Below are 17,675 nucleotides of genomic sequence, written 5' to 3' on the forward strand. Positions count from 1 at the left end.
TTGTCAATCATTTTAAATTTTAGAGCGCGAAATATCTTGTCGAAAGCTTGTGGATCTGTTTCTGGATGGAAAAGACGTTGATCGTTGCATTAAAAATTTTGGTCATTGATAGAAGTTCACGACTTTCGTTTTAATTTGTAAACTAGTGTAATCAACCCTAATCCCAAACCCAAAACTCAGTACAGTCCTCTGCGTAAGTATCAAACACAGTTTAACAGCTATTTTTTATTATTATTTTTTCAATGATGAACCAATTTATTGTCCAATGTCAACAGGATTCTAGATTCTAGATTCATAGATAGGTTTTATAGATAACTTCAAGAGTGCTATATAACGTTCCTTCAATGGTTATACAGTTTCTTACCGATTTTGGCAACACGAGGTGAATTTTATGTTGCCAAAATGGGGTGTTGCCACAATCGGTAAAAAAATGTAATTTATTTTCAACTTTCATGCGTTATTTTGGCTTGTAGTATAAATATGAACTATTCACAAGTTATGAAACGCTCTCCTTAGGCGACGTTCATTAATTACGTCATGATTTGAAAAATGTCGTTTTTGGAAAATTTGGTGAATTTTGATTTTTGATGTTAAAAATTTTTACTGCCAAAATCGGTAAAAAATTGTTTCCAAAATCGGGAGTAGACATAAACAGGTGTTGCCAAAATGGGTAAAGGACTGTACTTATAATCAGCATAAAACTGTAAGTTTTGATTATGCTGGTAAAAATCCCTATTAAGATTCAAACAAAATCAACATGAAATAGAATTGTTACTTGGGGAACCTTGTTGATTCATATTTATGTTTTTATGGGACAAAAAGACCGTTCTAATTCTTGGATCTTAGTCTGTGACTACTAGAGAAATTATTTATAAGAATTCTCGAAATTTCAGTAGTAGTTTCTGATGGACGCCGAATGGAATTTCTAATAGAACTGCTGAAACAGTTCGTAATACTTGCAACTCATGAGGGAATATCTGGGCAAATGTCGGTTAGATTCTTGGACATATACCGTATTTCGTAGGATTTCTTCCTGAATTTGGTATCGCTGATATTAAAATAACAAAAATTCCAACAAACCTCGTTCCAGTTAAAACAAAAATATATAAAATAAGATATAATTATACAGCCATTCCTTAGAAAACCGATATAGTGTGTCTCCGACTATCGTGATACTTGGTGGGTTTGAAGTTTATCAAAAATAATTTGTCCCGTGTTTTTTTTTGTTTCGTCATTAGGGTGACAAATTTTATGATAAAGTGGTCCTAAAAATCAAGATTTTTCAAAATTAAAAATTTTCAAAAAATCTTAACTTTTGAATCACTTGACCGATTCTGAACTTCTTTTAAAATACGTTGAAAGGGCCAAATTGTGTGTTTGTGCAAAAAATATGCAAATATATTAGTTTTTTCACGTTTTCATGGTCTTGGGACCAAAGGGGTACCCTGGTTTTATATTTTTATGAGAAAATTCTCGGATACTTTTTCAAAACGACGTATAATACACGCAAATCCTATGTTGATACGTCGTTTTGAATAAGTATCCGAGAATTCAGGAAATTTGGCGTAACATATAAAAAATCTGAGATGTATATATTTTTCGTTTTTGCGATATACTTTTTTTAACTAAAAGACACTTTTTCCATACAAGACACTTTTTTAAATTTGATTATATTTTTATCCTTTTATATCTATGGATCTATAAAACAGTGACATACTATTTTCAAAAATCCGTATTTTAGTGAAAAATAGGAATAATTTTATGAAAATTTCACTGCAGCGTCATATAATATAGAAAATGATATAGTAAAAATTTTAACTGTTTTGATCCAGTGGCCCAGCCATCGCTAATGTTGAAGTACAGGTATTCTTCGATATAACGTACCCTCGATATAGCATACCCTCGATATAGCGAATTCGATATAACGTACATTTTGCTTCGATATAACGTACAACATTGAAAAAATTTATTTTTCCCACGAATAACCCTTAGATAAACTACGAAATCACTCAAATCAATGTTTTGTTGCAGCATTAGCCTTGTTACCCAGAATTAGCGCAATTTGGGGAAAAATTTAGTGTACGTTATATCGAAGCAAAATGTACGTTATATCGAAGCACAAAAAATGAAATGACTTTTTCGTCAAAACTCAAGATTTTCATTATTGGTTTTGTGAATTTCACCGAAATCATTATTTGGAATTAATTTCACGTCGAATACATCAATACTAGCATAAAAAATATTAAATTCTTCTCTGCTTCGATATAACGTACACTTCGATATAACGTACAAAGAGAAAACTTTTTTGTACGTTATATCGAGGAGTACCTGTACTAATTTAAGTGTCAACAGGTTTCACTACGTTATAATCATGCTGAAACACCGGTGCAGAAAAAAGCTGAGGTGAATTTGATCCATTAATGTTTAGATAAGTTATTACAAACAATCTATATTGTATGATATATTTACATAAATTGTCGTGTGTTATGCTAGTTATTTATGATATCTTACACGTAACACAGTGTTGTACTTATTGTATTGTGTTGTTTTTTCCTCGAATCCTTTTTGGGATACCGATTTTTTAAGGTGAAAACATTTTGAGATTTTTAGAAAATAAATATAAAATAGGGAAGTGGAACCATCTCGGCAGGGGTTGTATTTTGGGCACTTTATATGCTTTATATACTATAACTCAACCAATTCCGAACCGATTGACACAATTTTTGGAACGCGTTGAGATACGTATAGTACCTAGCCGTGTACAAAATTTCAAGTCAATTGGTTTGGAATTGACTGAGTTATAGCGAAGAGTGCCCAAAATACCGGCCGCTGCCCAAGTGGTTCGCTACCCTATGTTGATTGTTGATTGCTGCGTTTCAATACAAAAGAAACATTGACATCTGAAAGGTGACCAAAACATCAATTTTTCAGTGATTATTTTTAAATGTAAATACGCTTCAAAATACACCGAAACTCATAATGATGTATACAGAAACGTCCTCAAAATATAAAAGTTGTGATTGCCCAGGAAAGGAAAAATGCTCAAACTATACCTACTAATACTATACGTCTAAAGGGTATTAGAAGGTTAAACTTTTATTCTACTTTCTCCCTTTTGCAAACAACTCATGTATAATCATGTTCATTTCCACTGCTAGAACTAGAAACTCCTTCTATCACAACGCCTACTAGTTATGCAATCTGAGTACTATGATGTATAATCTTCATCAACACACAATGTACTACACTGGAACCTCTTTTTATGCACATGTCTGGGACTGCATAAATTAAAAATGTGCATAAATTAAAAAAGGCATAAAAAGAGGGACGAAATTTATGCATAAATTAAGTTTGGGCTTTAATTAGAGAATCTAGTTTGTGAGAACAGGTCTTGCTCCTGGGTAGTTGAGGTGGGGCTAAGGGGGTTTCCAGAAAGTTCCCAGAGGGCCCAAAAAGGGGGTTCCAAGGGGCTTCAGGGGCGTTTTAAGGGGTTGTTTCGGGGGATTTTAGGAGCCTTTTAAGGGTGTTCTGTCAAGTTTATTTTAGATTTGTTTGTGTGTCTATGGGACAACGAGTGATTCTGGAGTATTTCAATAGTATTAAGTGGGTTTCAGGGGCGTTCAAGGGGCTTTAGGGGCAATTCAAGGGATCTCAGGAGCCTTTAAATGGCGTAGCAAGAAGTTTGAGGGGCGTTTTAGGGTATTTCAGAGTCCCCCTTAAACCCACAACAAGTAATCTATGGCAAAATTTCCGATACAAATTATATTTTAGGGAATGCTTAGGATGTTATTATACTGAAAGATGTACTTGAATTCCTGTGTATTCAATGAAATGTGGAGTTTTGAAACAGCGCAGGTAACCAAATGGCATTGATTTGACACTATATGCGCCTTTACTGCAGATTATTAATTATATTGATGATATTTCTTCGAAATGAAACATGTTGGTTGCATACAAATTTCAGAAGCTGTTGCGTTTTCTTTAATGCCCTTATGCTCGTTTACGCCCAGTGCAATGTCGCGGGCATAAAGGCATTTTGATTGGATCCACTTCTTAATTTCAATGGATTTTGCTGGAATTGTTACCAGTGACTTTGTTTTGAATGCCGATCAAAGCAAGGGGTGGACTTGAGAATCAATGCATATGTTTTGAAAAGTGTACATACCTAGGTATTACAGGGCCTAGTTGGACACTTAAATTATTTCGGTAGGTTCCCTGTAGAAACATCTGGTGGTGCTTGCAAAGATTCCTCGTTGCCATGTGGTTTGGCTAGAGTCATCCGGATTCTAATTATAACATGCTATGGGATAAGGGTTCGATTCCCGCTCAGGGCGATGAAACTTTTCACGACTATAGTTGCTTCTCCGTATCAACTGGTGTATGTTTCAGTTTTCTTCGGCATTAGAATAGTCCAGAAATAAATCGATTTTTATTTAACTTTTTATTTTTCAAATTTGCTTAGAGCTCTAGAAACTGCCAAAGGCATCAACTTTTTAGAACATTTGTATAATGCTCTAGAGCATGTTTTTTTTAAATTATTGAAGGTTGGTCCGTAAAATTCGATTCATATGTTGATGAGATACGTTCATTTTTTTCCAAAAAAAGACGAATTTTTCGAATCCTGTTTTTCTTGAATAGGGAATAATAGGGAAGAACGAAGATACAAATCCTGCAGGAGTTGAAAGAAACAATCCTGAGGTTATCAATTTGCTTTAAATTTTTGGTGGATCGAGTTGGATTCCATGTGCAATATTCCATTGGATAATAAGATTTTGGTATGGAAATTCACAATTTTATTCGAATTTATCGCTATTTAGGCATGCGGAGTGCAAGAATAAGCCTCTGCTTCATAAAACCAATTCGCTATCACTTGTAGTTAGTGGGCACAAACGCTAGTATGTTGGAGATTGGCATCTAAGCCAAAAGAGAGATGGACTTGTGAAAAAGGGAGTGTTCATGGTGTGAGCTCGGAGTCAGTTCGGCTTTCTGTTTTGCAGACCTGTTCGGTGGCTCAGACGATTAAAGCGCCTGTCTATCGAATACACAGTCGCGGTTTCGGGTTCTACCAAAGCGGGACTTTTTTTTTACAAATTCATCTCTCATTTTGTCAATTAACAACAATCTGTGCCTTCTGATTTATGTACACACAGGTGTTCGATATGGAGTTGTATATTTTCGAGAAATAACTCAATCAGAACTGGGATTTACTTTCTCAATTATCCCTCAGCAACCTTTTCAGTTGATTTGAAATTTCACTAATTTAATCTACTCAAATCTAATACAGATGCCTGCGTACGAGAAAGCATCTTGGGTTAGATTACGCCAATTATTTTTCTTGTCATTATGAGTAGCTCTCGCTAAGACCGGCCCACACTATTCACACATTGTCTTCAAAAATGTTTTTAGTGGCGATTTTTTGAAAGTCCTCGCCAAAAAAATAAGGAAAATGCATTTGGTTACTCAATTTGATGGACCCCCCGTTGATTAGAACCACAAAATTTTTTGCAGACTCCTCGATTTTGGTCAAATGGTGGCTCATTTAAACCGTTATAACTCAAAAGTTTCTCCAAAAACCACCTCAAAACGAAACGTTGTTGAAAAGAGGAAACATAGAGCTACTATTTACAGTTATTAAAAGTTGGCTCGGCCATATTGATTTTGGCCGCCATCTTGGATTTTTATACCAAAACTTTTTTTTTCACCTTGTTGGCAAACACCGATTTTCATTATTTTTTGCATCAATTGAAAGCTTAAACATTTAAAAATAACATATCAAAAAGTTAGAGATGTCATTTTCTCCTATCAAAGTTATCTGGAGTTTTGTAAATCTAGCCACGTTTTCTCCATACATTTCCATGCGCACCGACAACGACATTACCTTTCAAACTATTTAGAGCCACTCTGCAGCACAATGTTCATTCCTGCGTGGACATTCAATTTGCAAGCACTAATAAAATGAATTGGACACATTAAATTATAACCTTGCTGTCAGTGGCCAGCCAGACTCCCCAGTTTGCATGTACCGTAAAAGCTCCTTTCATCGTACCGTCTGATCCCAAAGTTGTGCAATCAAGATAGTGGTCGAAAAGTCCCAGTTGCTAGTATGTAGGTAAAACGTGCCTGGGAATTTGCGAAATCCCTGCTCAGGACTCCGAACCGAACGACGACGACGACAAAAACGACGAACGAAGTATTGATATGGAAATCAGAGAAAGTCACTCGTAGCCTCCACTACGGACTGTGGTTTGAGAACATCTCTGAATTCATTCATAATATAATCATCACACCATATGGAAAGAAGAGAAACGAAGCCGGAATGCATTATTAGCTCGATTGGGAGATTTCCCCGGAGGAAGTCCTCGTCCAATAATAAAGTGTCAATAATTACGACGTTGTGCACTGTTGTGGGCAGTGGGCACCTTTGTGTGCTAATTAGCCGTTCAGTTGTGTTCTTCACTACGATACCGATGGGAGCATTACTTACGATTACGGTTCTGGTCGAGTGCTGTAAGTGGATGCCCAGAAAAAAAAACTATGGCTACAAAGCAAATGTTAATATTAAAACAGTATTTACTTCGCTTTACGTTTATGCATGCATTCCAGAAAAGCTGCTCAAGTAGTAATGCATACCTTCATTATTAATTGTATTCATCATTGAGGAGGTAAAGTTCTACAGATTTTATTAACATACAAGGTATTATAATATAATACTAGAGGCCATAGAGATAACATAAAACAATAAAGTTACTATACAACTAGTTATTACAACTAAACATTAACAGTCTCTGATGTTTTATCAGGAACAATGCAATAATCTACTTTTATAAGTTTATACTTGCAACAAACTATACGTTTTATTGTTTTTCAATGGTTATAACCATGGTAAGCATAGTAAAATGATACAGAGCATAGTTTTTTTTAGTAATTCGTTCAAGAAAAACATTATAGTATATTGTTAAGTTTCAAACCGTTTATCTAATGATGTTCCATTTCACAACATATTATATAGCGTACAACCTCGAAATTTTCAAAATCAGCCTCTATAAATTATATTATAGTTTAACTATAGAGCGTATCTTTCATACTAAACATTTTATTCAGGGTACAATACAAGATGTCTATTCGCAGATAACAAACGCACGTAGACTGGACATCGCTCGCCGCCACCACCCATGAAAGTGGGACAAATACAATTTCCATTAGAGCAAATTTACAAGTGCCGTAATTTGCCACAGACACGACGTCGACGTCGTGTACCACATTGGTAAGCAGCCAGCAGCAAAGGGACAACATTATCGAAGCTACCCGATAGATGTTTGGACGCTGAGGTCCTTTGAAGCTGTCGGATATGCCTACTGTTGCCACCAGTCGCCGTCCGAAATGTGGTTTCTTAGCATAAATTTGTCCAACTAATGGCCAATGGAGGTCGGATCAGAATGGAGGGGTTTTTGTGGCGGTGGTTCGCACCCAATGAATGGGCTTCTTTCCCTAATTTGGCGACGGTCGTTATCGAGTTGGAGCGTGCCAGTGCGAAGGACCACGTGCTGGTAATAGTAATGGCGATTGGCTGGAATTGCAATGTCTGGGCCGAGTTCGAATGTTTTGAGAATTAGGTAGGGATACGCACGATAAAGTCAAGTTCTTAAAGATTTTTGTTCTCTTGGATCATTGTAGCATGCCAAAAATGGAATTAATTCAACATCTTTCAGCTGCAATTACACACAAGGAAACAACGAAAATCTGCTTGGAATTAGCAAGCATTCTCAAGACCCCTTAATTTTTTTTGCAGAAATGATGTCTTCTACGTCAAATTAGTTCAATGTGGGGCAAGTGGAGAAATTGATGAGGCATTAGATCGTCAACTGCGAATTTTTACAGCTGATAGGTGATTTCAGGGTCTTTAAGGAGCATTTCAAGAGGCTTCAGTATTAGTCCAGAAGAAGGGCTTCAGGAAGGCCCCAGGTGGATTTTAGATAGGTTCAAGAGATTTAGGGGCGTTTGAGGGGATTCTGAGAGTTTTTAGGCCCTAAAGTCCCTTATAACCCATGCTCAGGAGCCCTCTTGAAACCCCCTGAAAAGCACTTGAACGTCCTGAAACCTCCTGAATTCAACAGAAACGCACTCAAATACCCCTAAACATAATCCCAAAACCCTTTGAAATGTCGCGAAAACTTATGAAAACACCTCTGAAAACCCTCTAAAACCTCCTGAGACATGCTCGAAATACCTAGAAACGCATCTTGAAATCATTTTAGAAGCCCATGGAATACTCCCTGAGTTCTCCGAAAACGCTTATAACCCCCATGAACGCCCTAGAACGCCTATGAAAATACCTTGAAACTCGGTAGTTCTTTCCTGTAACCCTCCTGAAACTTTCTAAATCGCATTGAAACGCTTTGAAATGCCCCATGAAACCCCCTGAAGCCTCCCTGAAAAGTCCATGAAACCACCTGAACGCCCTGAAGCGCCTCAAAAACCTTTATGAAACCATCTGAGGCCCCAGAAAACGCCCACGAAACCTCTGAACCGTCCCAAAAAATCCTCCTGAAATGTTCTTGAAACTCCTAGAAACGCCCGTGAAACGCCCCTGAAATGCTTTTGAACATTCGTGAAACTCCCAAATAATCCCTGAAGCGCCCTTAACCCTTTGGAGCCGGAGGGGGCATGTATGATCCCGTCGTTGAAACCGAGCATAACAAACGTGTCCGAGATCAGCGCGGTTGCGGTCGCAGTGACAACACAATCCAGCTCCAAAGTGTTAAAATGTTACTAAAATATCCTTAAACGGCCCTGAAAATTCTTCTGGAACAACTCTGTATACTGTAAACACTCCTGAAACCCCTGAATTTTCAATCAAACCCCTTTAAAACGCCCTTCAAACATCCCTAAAATGACAATGAAGAACTCTCGCAACCCTATGAGACGTCCTGAGACGTGATTCGACCACAACAACTCGAAAAAATGAAGAACGCAATCGGATCGAAAAACGATAATGAATTACCGTTTTGCATAGACGAGTGTATCGATACCTAACAAATACATGCATACATGATGAACACACGTTCAAAGGTTATAAAAAACCGTTCTCTGTTCGAACTACACCGTCAATAAATTTAATATCATGCTCAATTTAAAAAAAAAATGTGACATTATCTATTTTTTGTTCGCGTAATCGAGCTTTGGAGGACCATAAAAAAGGAGTACCTCAAAAATGGTATTTTTTTTTCATTTTCAAGAATGGTTTTAAAATTCAGCAGCGGTTTTTTTTTCTCGAGAACAATAATTTTGCTATACGTACAAAAAAAAATTGAATATTTTCGCACAGTTTTCGCATTTTATATATTTTTTGAGGAGGTGTTCACAATTTAAAAAACATGTGTTTGATCTTTGAGATGAAAGTCTAAGTTAACCCATATCCGCACAGCGTCCTATTTATACGGCAGTCCTTTTGACATGAGTATCTCCAGAATTAGACAAAATTTTAGTATACTGTCTTCTGAGTAGTTGTTCCTGACATCCATACCTTGTATATAGTGGACAATATAATGTGGGACTGGTTAACTAGGTAGCGAAAACGATGCTGATTACATATTGTCACGATCTACAAGCTTCATTTCAAATGTGAAATAAATTTATTTCTCTGAAATCTTGGTAATGGTTACCTAATAATGAACTATGTCTTCGACAGAGTTATTAATCTGTCTTTTATATTAAAATCAGGTTTGTATGCTATTTCTATGTTTATATGTTTGTATTCATATATGTATGTATGTTCCGGCATAACTCTGGAATTCCTCAACCAATTTCAACCAAATTTGGCATGAACATTCCTTAGGTTGTGAAGGAGGTTGTAAGGGTATTGGAATTCAAGATAGCAGCCAAAATTCCAGAATGCATGCTATTTATCGGAAATGCTCCTATGTAAAATTGGTATCTATCGATCGGGCTTGATTTATTTATTTGAGGCTCAATCGCGTATAACGCTTTACGGAGCCGAAGATCTTTTTTTGTACTTAATAGTATACATTATACAGAGTATTAACTTTTCAATGATATCTGTTAGTAATGGGTGGAAGCCAGGGTACTCGTGGCAGGTCGAGGTTAGAAGGTCACATTTTGAGGGATGGACAGGGTAAGGATTGGACCAAAGGTTTCACTGCAGCTCATCCGGGGGTGAATTGCATCTTGCTAGCGTATTCGGTGCCTTGTGGTGTTGGTACCAACTTGTTGTGGGACTTGGTCTTCCGGATGGCCAGGAGCAGCTTGGTAACACAAAGAGGACAAGACAGAGAAAAAAAAAACTGGAGAAGGATGTTGTGAAACGATCTTTGCTGATAATAAAGGGGCATTGATCGGACCGGCTAGCAACATAAATACGCCACAAACGCAGATTTCCAGTGTGCAATACCTTTTATTTTGCCATGCCCTTGCTCACATAATACTGCTCATTCTGAGCCCTAACTCCTACGCTGATTCTCTTCCTTGCCTTTTCTCATTCATCTTCTCTTCCCCAGTTTCCGTACTCACTCATATCTTCTTGGGTGCACTCTTTCTCTTCTTCTTGGCTGCTTCCTCGCTTCTTCAGAGCTGTCGTCTTCCTTACCGACGAGCCTCGAAACTCCGGTGCCACTCCTCGTCGAATAGCTGCGGGATCTGTGTACATGCAATTGTATCCGGAACCGAATCCGCAGGAATCGGAACGTGGCCACCAACGCTCCGCGGTGGATCTAGACTATAGGTCCAGTAATGCCCTCCTCGCGGACGGCCTACCTTCGAAGCATTCCGTTACTCGCTGCCGGATTCCGATCCGATTGTTGTTCTAGAGCGCTGCGACGTGTTGAGGCTGTAAACAAAAGGCCCTGATACGGTTCCAATTAGAATCGGCAAAACTGAGCGATTGCGTGGGTGCGCTTACCTCTATTGGAGGGCTTTCTGTTTCGCATCGTTTGTGCGTATGGCTGGGATCACTCCGGGAAGCGACGGTCTCGCTCGGAAAATGATATTTTTGGAGATCGATGCCTGCGGGAGAACTATTGTGTTAGTCACGGATCCCAATGGTGCGATAATCGGACTCACCAACTAGTTCTTGCCACCTGGTCTCTGGCAATCCAGCTGCTTCGTGACGGGATCGGCTTCTCCGCAGCCACCAACCTCACATCCGGCCGGTGATTCGCAAATCTCGCCTCCTCCCTTCGCCAGCAACGCTTCTCAAGCTCGTGGCCTACAGCTGGAGAACACAAATTTGTTGGTTGATTGTTCGCCTCGACCATACCTTTCAGATCCCACTTACCTCAGTAATTTGTTCCAGTGGATCACGTGTACGATTCGTGGGTCGGCCTGTTGGACGTGCCTCCACCGCTGTCTCGAACCACTCGGATCGATTATGCCGCTCACTGACGCCGCGTTTCCAGCTACAGAAGCAGTCCGTTGGTTGGTAGCTTTCTCCGGGATTTATTTTCCGATTTCGCCGCGAGTCCAATCCTCCCGACGATGGAGCACGGTTGCGATTCGGGGAATGAAGATTTTGGCGCACTCCGCTGCTGCCTGGCGCTTGGCGAGTAGTTTAGCTGCAGAAAAGCAAAACTTTTGCCTCTTTCCACTGCGGTCATCGCCGGGGACTCACCTTCTGTTCGAATCTTCACCGTGTTCCGTCCGCCTGGATTTTTGAACCGGTCGATCCTCGACCGCACGACTTTTCGATGCACCAGCCAAATTTGCAGTCGTTCGTTTTCGGTCCACTTTGACAAGTGGCAATGAGGAGCGGAAACAGACGATTCTCCGATGTTGGCAAGCAAATTTCACGCGCTGTGTCTGCTTTCAAGCCGCTATCCCTTGCATGCAGCTATCGGTGCCCCGCGAGTTTTCGCATTTACGTTTTAAACTTGTTGACGGTATGCACACATAACAAAAAGGCTCAAAATTTATTTATAATGTAACACAACCTTACCACAGGCGCAGAGTTTTTTGTGAGCGCTGACAGGCAGCTCACAAAAAACTCTCAGACTCACTTCCTCAAGAAGTCGCAGAGAGACTTGAGCAGATCTGATGGTTATCGCTTGAGCAGACCTCAAGATGTTGATAACTACAGCAAAACTATCAAACGCGAACCTTGTTGTTCGCCAGATCCAAAAGCTCAAAACATAATCAAAACAAACATAACGGCAGCGAGTCCTACCAAAGGTGATCTGAACGCTCACAAATGAGCAAATGTCTCTGCGCTAGTTCTTGTCTCATCTTCTGTGCTATGCCGTTCCTGTGGCAAAACACTCAGTATGATCTATTCTAGTTTTAAGAACTACAATAAAACTAAAGATCAAAACATGTAACGAAAATTACGGCTAGTGTTGGCTAATATATGAACGTTTACAGTGGATGTTGTCAGTCACGATTGAGTAAAGGTCGGATTTGGTCGTCCTGAATCACTACGAGCCCAGAATGGAGGTTTTACCGCGCCCCCCGGTCGCGTTGCTTTTATGGAAGTTTTTCGTAGTGACCCCCATGCAACCGACTACCACTTAGTTCAAGACCTGTGCCTGGAAGTTTGTCAATGTCACTCGGTGGGATTCTCCACAGCAGTTTTGGTGCCCGATCGGATGATCGGTGGCGTATCCGCGAAGCTGCAGGTCCTTCAACTCCGTGGTTGACTACCAAGGGTCCTTCACTGTCTGGCGGGTCGTTGTGTTTGAGGTTTAGACCGTGTGCGACAGATGATTCTGATGTGTTGGTCCACTGTGCTGCAAGGAACGGCGAGGTTTCGCTTGAAGATCTTGGTCCTCTAGCCACTGCCGTAAGACGTGTTTCGGTGGTGCGTAGGCTCGTCGTTAACAGCTCCCTGCTCGCTGTCTGCATAGCTTGTCCGTCGATGGCATTTGGCGTCACCTTACTAGCTTTCGGAGTCCCAATCTCCCTCGCCGGCTGTGTCCTCCTACCTTCGCTGTGCCGACACTTCTGTTGGTATTTGGGGCCATCCTCCAACTTTCAGGGTTCCAATCTCCCGAGCCCTTCGTAGGCTTCATGCAGTCGCTGTTCATGGCATTTGGAGCCTCCCTACTCGCTGAGTTGCTTTCAGGGTCCCAATCTCCCGAACCTGCCGTAGGTTGTGGTCTTATCGCGTTGTCTCAACTTCCGGTATTTGGAGCCTCCCTACTCGCTGGATAGTTTTCGGGGTCCCAATCTTCCTCGCCTGCCGTAGGCGCTGCTACGTACTCCTCCTCTCCCAGTACTCCCAGGTGCGATTCCGCTGCGCCCGATAGTGGCCGTAAGCTTCAAGCCGCGTCGAACCGATTGTTGGTCGTCGATCTCCGACTCTCCACTCCTCCTATCCAGAAGCCAGCTGGTGTACTGCAGAGATCCCTGCTCCCCGTTTCCAAAGACGCAGGGTGCGATTTCTCACGATCGCGAACGGCGCGCGGTACACTTCTTGGCGCGATAGAAGTGTTGGTGTACCGCTGATTCTCGCTGCTAATGAACCGTTGTCTTGACCGCAAAGCGTGTTTTTACTTCTTACGAAGTTTGTAGTCGACAAACAAATTTGTGTACATAGCTGTATGATGGTCAAGGTGGAGAGGTAGTTTATGAAGAGTTGTTGCTCATCACACCTGACTGTGGACGCTCGACCTGGTTTGGGAGCTCGACTGGGATCTAATCCGAGATTGCCTAGGCTCCGTTGTCTGATGAGTGCCGCTGAATGACGAACTAGACTCCACTGCAGAGATAATTCTTGTGCGGCGCAGCACCGTCAGGGTCCTCCGTGTTTCCGGAGCGCGTTGTTTTTCTTCTTCACTGCGTTCCTTCTGCTACCCTTGGGCGTTGTCTGGTTTCTCGCTCTGCACCATGGAATCTTGACCGCTTCGCGTATTTTGGTGATTCTCCGAAGATAATTCGTAGTTGACAGCTGTTGCTGCTTACATAGCTTGTGGAAATACTTCGTTAATCTGGCTTTATGTCCTTGGCATGATACTGTCCTCGCTTGCCATCCTTCACGTCTTCCAGCACGTAGAGATTGCTTCCTAGGATCTTCACCACCGTCGCCGGAGCGAATTTGGAGTCGAGTTTGCAGTTGATGTGATCCACCTTGGAAGACTGCGTGAAGGTTCTACGCCAGACGAGATCACCAACCTTGAAAACGATGTCGCGTGTCCGCAGATTGTATCGCTGCTTCGTCTTTTCATGGTTGTTCTTTATGCGCTGGATGATGAACTGGTGGATGCGACGAATCGCCGATAGCCGTACGTCCTGCGCCACTTTCGGATCGTCGGGCGTGTTCAACTCCTGCTGAGTATACAGATCAGTGTGCAGTATCAGCTCCCTACCGAAGTTCGCATAGTGCGGGCTGACACCGGTCGCCTCGTGCTTCGCTCCGTTGATGGCTGCTACGATCGCTTGCAGGTTTTCGTCCCAGCCTCGGTGATCTTCATCCAACAGGGCTCGTATGCAGGTGATGAGGACTCTGTTCACTCTCTCGGCATTGTTCACCATCGGACAGTAGAACGCAGTCTTCATGTGAATGATGTTGTGTTTAGCGATCAACGCTTTGAAGGCAGCCGACAGAAACTGCTTCCCGTTGTCCGAGAGAATGATCCGTGGTCGAGAGTAGCGTAGGAAGACTTGCTGTTCTAGGAATTCCACCATTTTGACGGAGTCCGCAGATCTCATCGGATGAACGACAACGTATTTCGTCACCCAGTCCACTACGACGAGCATCACTGTGTTTCCGGCACGAGAGCGAGTGAAAGGACCTACGAAGTCGACCGACACCAATTCCCAAGGTACACGGGCAGGTTTGGGACCACCCATGTTCGGCATCATTGTTCTGTTCGGCGCTTTGCTGGCTTTGCATGTCTCGCATCCCCTCACGTACCGTGCGACGTCCTCCATCATCTTCGGCCAGTAAAAGTGGTTCTGCAGCTTCTGCCAAGTCTTCTGAAATCCGAGATGGGCTCCTGATGTTGAGTCGTGGAACTTCGCAATCACTTCAGCTCGCTGATTGAGCGGGACAACCTTCCTCCACCGGTGTGTCAGCGCGCCTTCTTCATTCCTACAGCTGCAGTTCTTGTAAAGCTCTTGGTTCACCAGACGGAAGTCCGGAAACTTAGCCCCGTCTTGCTGCACTCGTTCCGTTAACTTCTGGTACCACTGATCGACGGAAGCATCTGCAGCGAAGACCATCGTGCTGACAATTCTAGACAAAGCATCCGGTACCGTGTTGATTTCTCCCTTCCGGTATTTGATGTCGAAGTCGAAGGCGTTCAATCTGAGTATCCAGCGACTCATGAGTGCTGTAGGGTTCTTCATTGATCTCAGATAGCTCAAGGCAGAGTGATCGCAGTGTACCGTGAACTTCGTGCCCTCAACGTACCCTCTGAACTTCTCTATCGCCCGGATGACGGCCAAACATTCACGTTCTGTCACAGAATACTTTCGCTCTGACGAGGACAGTTTCTGGGAGAAGTAGGCAATAGGATGTTCTTCCCCGTCTGTCTCCTGCGTCAGTACCGCACCAATCGCTACATCGCTCGCATCGCATGCAATAGAAAACGGTTTCGTGTGATCAGGCATCGCCAGGACTGGTGCTGCTACCAAGGCTGATTTGAGTTTCAGGAACGCGTCATCTGCATCTTTCGTCCACCGGAACTTGGTTTTCGTCTTCGTCAGCTCCGTCAGCGGTACTGCAATTCTGAAGTCTGCAATGAATCTGCGGTACCAGTTGCACATCCCTAAGAACCGCTGTACCTCCTTCCTGCATTGCGGAGCTGGGAAACGCACGATGCACTCAATCTTCTCCTGATCTACGTTCCATCCGCTTTGATTCAGCACATATCCCAGGTACTTCATCTCCTCCAGGCAGAACTTCGACTTTTCGGCGGAGATAGTCAGTCCAGCGTCCCTTAGCCGCTTTGCCACTTCTTTCATCAGCTTGATGTGCTCGTCAAAGGTGCGTGAGCAGATGATTATATCGTCCAGGTAGTGGAATACGTGAGGTTCCAGGTCGGCGAAGATGTGCGTCATTAGCCGTGCCAGAGCCTGACTCGCTGTACACAGTCCGAATGGGACGACCTTGACGACCTTGACCAAGCGAATTAAACTTTTATACCAGCAGAGCGAAGAAAGTCGAAAATACATCCCATGTATGTGACATCGCGGGTCCCCAACACATCTCTCACAAGAACAAAGGGTTGTCTACCTCGGGCCTCAAGTCCAAAAGTAGTGCTCTGGAGGCGTCATTACCCGGGCATTGCCAAACTACGTGGTCGATATCATCATAACCGGAACCGCACTTAGTACAAACATTGCTCAACGCGAGGTTTATCCTGTGTAAATGCGCATCTAGCGAGTAATGGTTGGACATAAGTCTTGACATCACGCGAATGAAATTGCGACTTACATCCAAACCATACCACCACGCTCGCAAGGAAACATTAGGAATAATGGAATGTAACCACCGTCCCAGCTGGCCATCTCGCCAATCATTTTGCCAGCTTTGAAGAGAACTCTGGCGAACAAAATGGAAAAATTCATCATGTGAAATTCTTCTATCATAGATCTCACCTTCCTGTGCGCCCACCTTTGCGAGAGAGTCCGCCTTCTCATTGCCATAAATTGAGCAATGTGAGGGGACCCATACAAAGGTAATCTTGTATGATCTTTCGACCAGTGCACCCATCTGCTCCCTTATTTTTGTAAGAAAGTAAGATGGATGTTTTACGGGTTTCATCGGCCGGAGTGCCTCAATCGAACTAAGGCTATCCGAGAAGATGAAGAAATGGTCTACGGGCATGTTGGAAATCATCCCCAAAGCGAAGTTGATTGCTGCCAGCTCAGCAACATAAACTGAACAAGGTTCCTGAAGTTTGCGGAAGGCAGTGAAATTTTCATTAAAGACACCGAAACCAGTGGATCCATTTATACGAGACCCATCAGTGAAGATTCTCTTACAGGAATTGACATTTTGGTACTTTTCGTTAAAAATGCGAGGAATAGATATACATCGAAGTTCATCTGGTATTCCATGAATAGCTTGTTTCATGGACAGATCGTATTTAACAGAGGAACTGTCATTAGTGAAGTGTACACGAGGAGGGTTATAACTTGGTAGGCTTATGTCAGACGACATGTAGAACAGATAGATTCTCATGAATTTTGACTGAGTGTTCAGACTGAGCATTTCTTCGAAGTTTTCAATAACAAGCGTGTTGCTCACTCCACACTTGATAAGTAACCTTAGCGAAAGCTCTCAGAAGCGGTTCTGGAGAGGTTTCACCCCTGCCAGGATCTCTAGGCTTGCGTTATGCGTTGAATGCATACTAGACTGGGTCAACAAAGTCGATTTTTCGGAACAAAGCTTTTTCGATTCATTTTAGCGTCCAAAGTAACTGTGCAAAATTTGGGAGCGATTGGTTGCTTCCCCGTATTCCGCATTGCGATTGAAATTTGTATGGAATTTAGTATGGGAAAACGTGCTTTTTTGCATTTTTCTCATAAATTTAAATTTTTCGTCCAAAACAGTCTAGCCAATAACGGCAAAGTATAGCCTAGGATATGCCGAAAAACTTTGCCGAAGACCGCAAAGTGATCCGACACCTGTGAAAAAAGTTATAACGTACAGATTGCCCGGTGGTGCTTAACATTTAACATGTAAAGGAATAACATCAATAATAAAATCTCAATTTTTGGCC

General features: G+C 42.1%; 1 protein-coding gene and 1 long non-coding RNA gene across 5 annotated transcripts in view; one reads left to right on the forward strand and one right to left on the reverse strand.

Annotated features, from left to right (window-relative positions):
• LOC109417712 (mitogen-activated protein kinase 1) overlaps positions 1 to 17,675 on the forward strand; it is a gene marked incomplete at its 3' end in the record, with an annotated part of 456,984 nt that overhangs the window by 245,176 nt on the left and 194,133 nt on the right.
• On the reverse strand, positions 10,319 to 11,750 carry LOC134289067 (uncharacterized). Of its 3 annotated transcripts, XR_009998248.1 has the most exons (4): positions 11,624 to 11,750; positions 11,077 to 11,567; positions 10,916 to 11,019; positions 10,319 to 10,859 (listed from the first exon to the last, which is right to left on the reverse strand). It is a non-coding gene; the product is annotated as an uncharacterized LOC134289067 (long non-coding RNA). The 3 variants fall into 3 exon arrangements; XR_009998246.1 differs by having other exon boundaries at positions 10,319 to 11,227; positions 11,291 to 11,567; XR_009998247.1 differs by having other exon boundaries at positions 10,916 to 11,567.

The sequence above is a fragment of the Aedes albopictus genome, chromosome 2 (genome assembly GCF_035046485.1).
Source record: "Aedes albopictus strain Foshan chromosome 2, AalbF5, whole genome shotgun sequence".
Lineage (NCBI taxonomy): Eukaryota > Metazoa > Arthropoda > Insecta > Diptera > Culicidae > Aedes > Aedes albopictus.